Here is an 11,648-nt window from a genome sequence, read left to right on the forward strand (position 1 = left end):
GGTTTCTTAGGTGCCTTAAACATTTATACCTATATTGTGGCGTTTCCATCTTTGTCTTATGAACCATAAGTAAAACTTAAAAAAGTCGAGACGGACGGGCAAGGTCATGAAAGAGATTTGTCAGAATTCTAGGAACAACAAAAATTTTCTTAGGGACCAACGATATGTGAACAACTTTTTTGAAAAAATACTATGTCATTATTTTATTGGTCTGTATATTTGAAACGAATCGATCACGACTACCACATAAAAGTCGACGACGATCAAAGATCAAACGAACTCTTAGAACAACTTTTAATGGCCACATTGAGATAAATTATTTTGAATAATTTAATAATTATAATTAGTTATTAGTATAAATGATTATGATTTAAAAAGTCGACGACGATCAAAGATCAAACGAACTCTTAGAACAACCTTTATTGGCCACATTGAGATAAATTATTTTGAATAATTTAATAGTTATAATTAGTTATTAGTATAAATGATTATGATATAAAAAAATACTATCAATAACATTATTAGGAAAATACTATGAATAACATTATTTGCAATTCTTAATTTATAACGCTTTGAATCGATTCTTTATTACTTAGAATCGATTATATTAACTTAGCAAAATTGAGGGGCACATCAAACTTTTTAACTTCAAGCCCTCCAAATCTCACCATCTTCGCGGGTGATTCAAAAGTAGACAATTTCTGGGGGGCGGGACGTCAATTTGTTCTTATATGAATCAAACTCAAATTTGTTGTTTTTTTTTCTGAATGATGTTTGAACATCAAATTCGAAGGGGCTTCGACGTCCAGACAACATAATCAGTAAGCATAATTACACGATGTACATCATTGGTTCATCTATAAATATTGCATCCATAACGTAATCCCTTGCTTCCTGTTTCTGTATTGAACATATTAGGATTCATGTTTTTTATCTCCTTGGCATTTTCCTTTCCTTTGATTTCGATACATGTTTGTTCTTTAAATTGTAATTTGCTCGGTTGAATTTCAAAGTGGCTCATTCATGTCTCAGTTCATATGAAGGTGGCCTTTGAAATTCAAGTGAACAAAATTTTTTATAGTACAGAAATGATTAAGTTATCTTATTGAAAGGAAAGTGCTTGGGAAAAAGAAATATGGTTCATAATATGTTTAATGCTGAAACAATTTTTAGATCTAAAATAATTATGTAAAAATGTTGTTCAAGTTCATCATTTAACTATGTATGAGTCCTTTAAAAAAATTGTCTTGGAGTTGTCTTCTACCATTAGATTTCAAAGCTATTTGATTTCTTATGGTGGAAACAACTGCAACACAAATTAAATTTATAAAGTTGACGTTAAATGTTGAGTGCATTCGATGCGAAAGACTGGAGATTGTGTCAAATATTTGTGATCGAAGACGTCCTATATCACTATCCATCATAGAAATGTCTTCATTTAGTTAGCAAGGAATTCATATCAGAATCCAAAGAGATTTTTTACTTTTTCAGTGAATGATGTTTGAACGTCGAATTCGGCGGGGCTTCGACGTTCATACAATCTGGCAGTTACTAATCATAATTACACAATGTACTACTTTTATAATAATTTAATTTTCTTCAGCAGATCATCTAATTTTTTATATTTTTTTTCTTTTTAATTTTTAATCATTCAATAGCACGTTCGACTATGTGGAGTAGTGGGACATTAATGGTGTGTTGCTTCCAACGATGTTTTTCGCTTCTTTTGTTGAGGGCTGGACGTCAGTTAGTTCTTATCTGAATCAAAAGAGATGTATTACTTTCGACTGAATGATGTTTGAACGTCAACTGCGGATGGGCTGTGACATGGCTACAGATGATGGATTGTGGCAGTTGCTAAGCATTATTCATGATATAATGTAAGTCTATTTCTTAGACAGTCTGACGTCATCATTTCATATATAAATATAACTTAAATTTCTCTTAATCCCTACCGTCACGTTTCTCTATTGAACATATTAGGATTCATGGTTTTTATATCCTTTGTGTTTTCTTTTCCTTAGATTTTTGAAGCATTTCTATTCCTCAAATTGCAATTTGCTCACTTTAATTTCAAAGTGCCGCATTCAGGTATGAGTTCATATGAAGGTGGCCTTTGAAATTCAAGTGAACAAAATGTTTTTTATAGTACAAAAATGATTAAGTTATCTTACTGAAAGGGAAGCGCTTAGGAAAACGAAAAATGCTTCACAATATGTTTAATGTTGAAACAATTTTATGATCTAAAATAATTATATAAAGAAGATGTTCAACTTCATCATTCAACAATGTATGAATTGTTTTTTAAATTGTCTTGGGGTTGTCTTCCACCATTAGATTTCAGAGCTATTTGATTTCTTATGGTGGAAACAACTTCAAGACAAGTTAAATTTATAAAGTTCACGTTGAATATTGAGTCAATTCGACGAAAAGGCCTGGTGATTAACGTCTTCTTTTTGGGATCACTAACGTCGTATGTCTTAGAGGATTTCAAAAAGAAATCTCCTTTTACAAAACACAACATCTAAAATGAAGACCAAAGATAATGGAAGACATTATAACCAAAACTAGGAAGTAAAAAGAAATAAAATAACCAAAGGAAAAAGTTAACATCAATTTGGTTGCGGAAGTAATGTAGGATAAGTTTTGAAAGGCTGTACATGAAATTCATAAGTGTTAACTTTTTCCTGTGTTTCCCACCCATGCCTTCATGGTTAACTTATAACATTTGAAAAACTGTTATTTTTCTACTTAAAATTGACCTTCAAGACAACCTTTATGACTTAGAAACTAGCTTGAAATCATGCTTTTGTTTATGTTTTTGAAATAAGAGAGTTGGATGGGTTTTATGCTTGGTTTCCTTGTTTTTGCAGGTTTTAAGATGAATTGGATGAAATAAGTGAAGTAGGAAGAAGTTGGAATCAGAAAAGAAATTGAAAAGTGCACAAAAAGAGAAGACGCGAGTACCGCTCAGCGGAAATTACCGCTTAGCGGAAATTACCGCTGAGCGACGTTCTTGATCCCGTAGTCTCCGTTGAGGGGCAAATGCAGCTGAGCGTCAATCTAAAGTGTTCCGCTTACCACTGACCGCCATTTTTATGGGCTTGGGCTTACTTTTATGTAATTTTTAGAATATTATATAAGGTTTTAGTTGACCTAGGTAAGTTATCTTTGGCTGGAACGAAGCAGAAACACACTTTTTCACCCCTTGGAGGAGGATTTTGGATGCTCAAGCTCCACTCTTCAAAATCTAGGGTTCTATCTTTCATTCTTTCATTGTTTTTCATCTAGTTTCACCATGAATATGATGAACTAAATCTTCATTGTTGGTGGGGAATCAATGTAATCCTTTGAAACCCTGATGTATTGAATTGGTACTTTAATATATATATATATATATATATATATATATATATATATATATATATATATATATGCTTTCTTTCATTAATTGTTAGGGTTTTTCCTCTTTGCTCTATGCATGCGTTGTTTAACTCATTCAATTACATGATTATTGATTTTGTCAATATGGACACATACGGGAAAATCTAGATCTGGGGAATCTCTCCCAATAGTAGTATAAACCTAGAGATAGGAATATGATGGTTGGTTGCCTTTAAGCTTTTGTGCTATGTAAAGCATGAATAATGCCTAGGGAGACAAGACATTGTAAACTAGTGATTAGGATTAGGCTTTCTTTGCCGAGACATCAAGTTTAAGGTAAATTAGAAAGTGGCATTAACATTAATGAAGAAAGATGAATTCTTGAATACATGAGAGTGGATAGGATGAAATTGATAAACCCCAACAACATAATCATTCATATAATTCAAATCACGTGTTTTGCTCCTTCTTTTCCATTGATCAATACATGCATCCATATTTACTTTTTAGTAATTTGAATTTAAAATCTCAAAGAATTGGTTTTACAAGTCTTAGATAATCAACAAATCACATAACTATCTAGGCCGTGAGTCCTTTGGGAAAACGATACTTGGTCTTACCAATTTTATTACTTGATACCATTCGGTTACACTTGTCGAGGGTTAACATTAACAAAGAAATGTCTTCGTTTAGTAAAGGAAAAGAAGGAAAACACAAGATAAAAATTAACATGAATTTGATTACCGAAGTTATGTAGGTTAGGTTTTCAATGGGTCTACTTATTTATCAATGTGAAGGGCATTGAAGTGGTTGGGAAGATTATGCGTCATATTCAGATGGTATTTGACGTTTTAATCTTCATCCAAAAGCCAAAGTTCGCTACCATTTTTTTTTCTTTTTCCTTTTAAACTCCATTGGAGTGGTTGGGAAGATTACTTATTTATCAATGATGTCTGGTTTCAACTTGCAGTATTAAAAGTTGAAGAAAAAGGACGTGTACAGTAACTGATGGTTGAAGAAAAAGAACGTGTACAGTAACTGGTTAAGGTTTCCTAGGAGTTACACAATTGAAATATTATATGTTCATGAGGGACTGAATAAAGAAGAAAAGATAACCACACACGTTGTTGCTTGGGTGATTTTACCTGCTAGACCTGTACAAGTACAAGATAGAATGACAACTGAAGATGTTTTTCTGCTGTATGCAATCAAGAATGATGTTCTAACAATTGGGTGGAAGTAATAAAAGATCATATGATTGATGCAGGAACCAAACATGCACGACATCTACCATATGTTGTGTTTATCAACAAAATCCTGACCCTTCAAGGTGTGGATGTTAGTGGTGAAAAGAAATGCTCTTGTAACTGCTCAAATGTGATAAATCGAAACACCTTGACTTTCATTGGCCTTGTGAAGACCACAAAGAGATAGTGCTTCAAGGATGAAGAGAATATGGTTAAAAAATCTGGAAGCACACTTGCACTAAATGAAGATCGAACCTACTTCGTCCCTGAAACCAATTTTGAAAGATTTGTTATTGAAAAACTCAGGAGACTCGAACAAAAGATAGACATTCTGCATGAGAAAAAGAATAAAAATGATTATCCAACTGAAGATTCAAGTGAAGAGTCTAGTGAGGAGGATTCAATGGAAATATTCTGAATTAGAGTAGAGGCTTAGATTTTTAGTATGGAGTCAGTTTTGTGTTTCTGTTTTGTGTTTGTTTTGCTTCTAATCTGATTGTAATCACTATGAATATGAATGAAATTGAACAAACGAAATCCAAATATGTTAACTTATTTCTTATGTTTTCTATATCTCTTTCATGCGTCACCCTAACTCTTTTGATGACCTTGGAAGAGCTATGAGGAAACATAAAAAATATGATATCAAAGTGACAATTACGACTAAATTTTATAAGTGGATGACTAGATCAAGGATCCAGAAGTGTATTTATAGAAATGGACTTGATCTTTGACGTCAGCTTTTACAATATGCGATGTAACATTCATTTTTTCCTATTTTTAACTTTTAAAACGTCGACGTTTTTAAGAATTCGACGTAATAAAACTTCAAGGATTTAAGAAAAACCCATAATAACATTAAACAAAGGAAAAATAAGAAAATATAACCACGAAAAGTATATATTAAAATTTCAAACAGAGTTCAAACATACAAAAATATACTAAAATATATTAAAATATTACATTAATTTCATAAAAGAAAACTAAAATGGACTCTTCTTCCTAATCTGAGTCAGATGTCTCCATAGACTCATCTTCTGTTGTGTCATCTTCATCATCAGATTCACTCGCTGAGGGAGTTATGAGAGCATTGTCTTCATCTAATTTCTTGTGCATCATGATCATAAATTTTTCAACTTTTGAAATTCTTGTTGAAAGCCTTCGAAATTGATCCACAGCAAATCTTTCAAACTCAGTCTGTGGATTGAAGGTAGAAGGAGTTTCGTCAACATCCTTGAACACCCAACCATCTTTTGTTGTCTTTAGACCATTATGTCTTAATGCCGCTTTTCCTATTGCATTTGATTTGGTGCACCAAATTTTTTTTCACCAGTAAGATCAACTTGATGATGCTTCAATACACGGCTAATTAAAACACCATATGGCAGAATATGTCCATGACTACTTGCAATTTCAATCATGTCCTCACTCATAACAGCAACCCAGTTGGTTGGTATTCGGGTTTTTATGGCATGAACCAAAAATAAATCTGTAGTAGTTAGACGATCACATAAACATCTTCTAGGTAGTATTACCCAAGTAAGTACAAAAGCACACATTTTTTCTTCCATTTTCAAACCATCAATTAGATACGGCTTGCATACCTTTAGCCTTGTTGGACTTCTCAGATATTCCTTATAAATTTTCTTCTTGTTGGTCCATTGGTTAAGTTCAGAATTTCTTTCATGAGACATGAAGCCTTCTGCTTTGAGACCAGTAAAAGATAGCCATATTTCGTCATCAATTTTAATATCGACACCTTTCAGATTGTGGTAGAAGATCTGTACCAGGTCAGGATAGCAATCACCGGTCATTTCTACAAATTTAAGAAGACCAACATCTACAAGCCATTCTTGAAAGATAAACCCCTCCCTTTTGAATAACTCCATGATAACAGTTGAAAAACTGTTATTTTCATGCTTAAAATTGACACAAAAAGCAACCTTTACACTTAGAAACTAGCTTGAAATCATGCTTTTATCCATATTTTCAGAAATAAGAGAGTTGGACAGGTTTATGCTTGATTTCAGTGTTTTTGTGCAGGTTTTAAGGTGAATTTAGTGAAAGAAGTGAAGAAGGAGAGAGATGGAATCAGAAAAGTCAATCAGAAACCAAAAAAGTCAACCAGTCAACCAGAAAAGTCAACCAATCAACCAGAATACGAAAAAAGTCAACCATACGAGTTTTGGGCCAGTTTTCTGCGATTTTATGATCTGTTTGGGCTTGGACCCGTTTTCTATTATTTTTATGTCCTATTTAAAGACATAGATGTCTTAGGGTTTGGGATCTTTGGCAGAAACAAAGCAAACACTCTCTCTTCCACCCCTTTCAAGGAGGATCTTGGATGCTCAGGCTACCTCTTCACCTTTCTAGGGTTTTATCTTTCATTGTTTCATTATTGTTCATCTAGGTTCACCATGAATATGGTGAACTAAACCTTGTATGTTTGTTGGGGAATCAATGTAATCTTTTGAAGCTCTCATATATGGAATTTGTGCTTGCATCTTAATCTAAGATTTATGCTTTCTTTCATCATTAGTTAGGGTTTTTCCTCTTTGCTTAATGCTTGCTTTGTTTAACTCATTCAATGCATGATTATTGATTTTGTCGATACGGGAACGTACGGGGAAGTTTAGATCCGGGGAATTTCTCCCAATAAGTATATTGGTTGCCTTAAGCTCCTGTGCTAAATAAACTAATTATTAGGAATGCTAGGAATCGTATGAACTCGTAATTAGGGAGAAGCCTTCTTGAAAGGTAATTTAGAGAGTGGCATTAACAATGATGAATTGAATGTTGAATTCCTAAAATATATGAGAGTGGATAAGATGAAGTTGATAAACCCCAACAACATATTCATTCATATAATCCATTGAAAGTGTTTGTATTTTGTTTTAGCCATTGATCAACCTCATGCATACATGTTTATTTTTGTCTTTTGCATAGTAAAATCCAATTATTTTGTTCTTAAGTCTTAGCTAATCAACAAATCACATAACTAAACTAGGCCGTGAGTCCTTTGGGAGAACGATACTTGGTCTTACCGAGTTTATTACTTGAAACGATTCGGTCATACTTGCCGATTGTTCAACAAGTTTGTGACATCATATTTTGGTGATCATAAATTTGTCCATCACTCCACATCCAAGAACTTGTGAGGGACCACCTTGAAGAGTTTTCTATAACATCCAAATTTGTATCGTTCTTCGTCATCACTGATCCACCCATTTGGACTAGCATTTCTTACAAAGTGTGCAACCTTCTATCCACGCCGTGAAGATGAAGAAGCCATTTGAGAATAGGATTTAGAAATTTACAGGAAGGGTTTAAGAATTTTGTTTCTCACAATGATACATGATATATTTAATCAAACTATATGACGACTTTTACATGAGCAAGAAACTACGTAAAAAAACACAAGAATTAAATAAAAAAAACCAGAAAAACAATGGAGAATGTTTTTGAAATTCATAAGTGTTAACATTTTGCTCAGGATTTCCACTATGCCTTCATCGTTAACAAAGAAATGTCTTCGTTTAGTAGAGGAACTAATGGAAACCCTAAGGAAAAAGTTAACATGAATTTGGTTACGGAACCTCTGTAATGTAGGTTTTCAAACGGTAGTTCTGTTAACACTTCGGCAAGTGTACCGAATCGTATCAAGTAATAACAAATGGTAAGACCAAGTATCGTTTCCCAAAGGACTCACGGCCTAGACAATTATGTGATTCCTTGATTAAATTAAATTAGACTTGTAAACAAAATCATTGTGGTTGAATTGCGAAAAATAAACATGAAATCAGATTTTGTTCAATTGGATTTAAAGATGAAAAAGTGATTGATGTCAAATATGGAATGATGATGTTGTTGGGGTTTCCGACTTATCCTATCCACTCTCATGTATTCATGATTGATGTAAAATATGGAATGATGATTATGACGGAGTTCGTTGACAACGAACGAACACAAATATCATACGTTGAAGGAAAAAAAAACTATCATAGTATCGTTATACATATAGATATCATATGTCAAGAATCGACAAACACAACACAAACACGAGCACATACATCATGCGTAAGAGTATTTTAAGAAAAAAAAAAACATACTTCAAATGGTGTCACTGGAGAATATGATGAAGTTCGCTCACCACGTACGATAAACAACCTAAAGATAAACGGAAAACAATCGGTCAACCTTAGAAATGAGAACCAAATGACATTACTATTAGCACTCAGCAAGTGTACCGAATCGTATAAAGTAATATTAATGTATCGTTTCCCAAAGGACTCACGGCGTAAACAGTTATGTGATTTGTTGATTAAATTAGACTCTTAAACTATGGAATGATGATGTTGTTGGGGTTTCCGATTCATCCTATCCACTCTCATGTATTCAAGAATTGATCTTTCTTCATTAATGTTAATGTCACTTTCTAATTTACCTTAAACCTGATGTCTCGGTGAAGAAAGCGTACTCCTAATCACTAGTTTACAATATCTTGTCTCCCTAGCAATTATTCATGCATTACATTCGCACACAAGCTTAAAGGCAACCAATCCTCCTATCCCTATGTCTAGGTAATATTGCTCTTGGGAGAATTTCCTCAGTTCTAGATTTACCCATATGTGTCCATATAGATAACATCAATGATCATGCAATTGAATGAGTTAAACAAAGCATGCATAGAGCGTAGAAGAAAAACCCTAACAAATAATGATGCAAAGCATATAAAATATAGAACCAATTCAATACATGAGAGTTTCAAAGGATTACATCGATTCCCCAACAACAATGGAGGTTTAGTTCACCATAGACATGGTGAAACTAGATGAAAATAATGAAAAGAATGAAAGATAGAACCCTAAAAGTTGAAGATCGAAGCTTTCGCTTATAAAATCCGCCTCCAAGGGATGGAAGGAGTGTAATTTCACCTCTTTCTGTCCAAAGATATCAACTCTAGGTTGACTAAAACCTTATATAGTTTAATAAAAATTACAGAAAATAGGCCCAAGCCCAATTAAATGGCGCTCAGTGATAGAATTGCGCTCAGCAGTAAGTGCGGTTCTTTAGAATGACGCTCAGCGACAATTTTAACCCTCAACGGTGACTACGGTGCTTCAGAATGCCGCTCAACGGTAAAAGTTACGCTCAATGGTGACTGTGACTCTTCTTTTGTGCAGTTTTACTTCCTTTCTTGAGTCCAGCTCCTTACTACTTCAACTTCATTCATCTAATTCATCTTAATTCCTACCAAAACAAGGAAAACCAAGCATAAAACCCATCCAACTCTCTTATTTCCAAAACTTAATCAAAAACATGATTCCAAACTAGTTTCTAAGTCATAAAAGTTGTTTTTAATATCAAAATTAAGTATAAAAGTAATGGTTTTTCGACCGTTATCAAGTTCCAAAGGATCTGAAACTGTATTTAAAGAAAATGCTGGGAGCCGCTAATTCAGATACATCTAGTCCTTGGAGTTCCAGCACCTTGCTGATCAATACTCCATATGGCAATTTGTGTGCATAATCATCTTCTGTAGTGATCATGTGGTGTTTTAGTACCGCAACCCAATTGGTTGGGATTCTAGTCTTGATAGCATTCAACAAATATACATCTTTTGTTGACATTATGTCCTCATTCAATCTTCCAGGAAATAGTAGCCAAGTCAAGACATAAGCAATCATTTTCTCCTCCTTGTTTAAGTCATTATGTAGGTACTGCTGATCCACCCTGTACCTTCCTGGATATCTTAAGCAGTTTATATATATATATATATATATATATATATATATATATATATATATATATATATATAACCTTCTTTGTTAAAAATCTATTTGACTCAAAATCACGGATATGAGAATCCAAACCTTCAGCTTTCAGTCCAGCAATATCTGACAAAACATTATCGTCAATAGTAATGTTAACACCTTTGACCCTTGAGTGAATGACCCCATTTACAACCCTCAGGTTGTGTAGAGAACCTCTACCAAATCTGGATAGCAATCTTCTTTCATCTAGACAAAATGAGTAAGCCCTTGATATGCAATCCATTCTTGAAAAAGGAACCTGATAGGCTGTCGTTGAAGCTATCAAATTAATACTACTTTTCAAGGCAACTTCAGTATTGCCAAGTAGTATTCAAGAAGGTAGATAGGGCTAAAGTAACCCTGAGTCGTCTCCCAACGAACACGGAATTGCTTTTGAATATCTGACTCTTATGTTATGCAATGCTTATGAATAAAAATGATGTTTGGAGAATGTTTAAAGAACAATTAATAATCTTAAAAACAGTTACGATGAAATAGGCTAATTCCACTGCTTTTCCAAGATAGATTCATCATCGGTTATTCACGGATAATTATTCAATTGATTATTGTTTAAGTTTCAAATTAATTAAAGTACATTCTTAATTAATTTGAGGGCGATCATGCATTTAACCAAAGTAAATTCTCAATCAAATGCAAAACCTTTCTAGATTATTCACAATAAATTCAACCAAAGTACATTCTGAATCAAATTCTATTGTGTTTAATCATATCTATTCTTAAATCTCCTAACCAAATTAAAAGCTAATCAATCAAAGTAAATTCTCAATTGATTATAGTTGAAATTATTACTAATCAATCAAAGTACATTCTCAATTGAAAGTAAAATCCATTTAATCATATGAAAGTTTCTAAATTAAATCAAAGTAGATTCTCAATTAAACCTAGAAACCCTAGAACTCATATAATCAATATGCATGTAGATTCAAACACATTATGATGGAAAAATCTTTGCTTTTAATTTGATAGAGAGATGAAAGACATAGAGAGAACAACTTAAATCAATAATCAAAGTAAACAATTGCATTAACTGAACGTAACCTCAGAATCCGTCATGGAATTACAGCAGAATAGCCCTAGATGCTTAGCTCTCCATGAATGGAGTTGAATACAAGATGAAAGAAAAGTGAGAGGAGTATGAGAGAATGAATGTCTGAAGTGAAGTCCCCTGGGTCTCTTTAAATAG

Source organism: Vigna umbellata, chromosome 8 (assembly GCF_029865625.1).
Source record: "Vigna umbellata cultivar VRB3 chromosome 8, Vumbellata_1.0, whole genome shotgun sequence".
Taxonomy (NCBI): Eukaryota; Viridiplantae; Streptophyta; class Magnoliopsida; order Fabales; family Fabaceae; genus Vigna; species Vigna umbellata.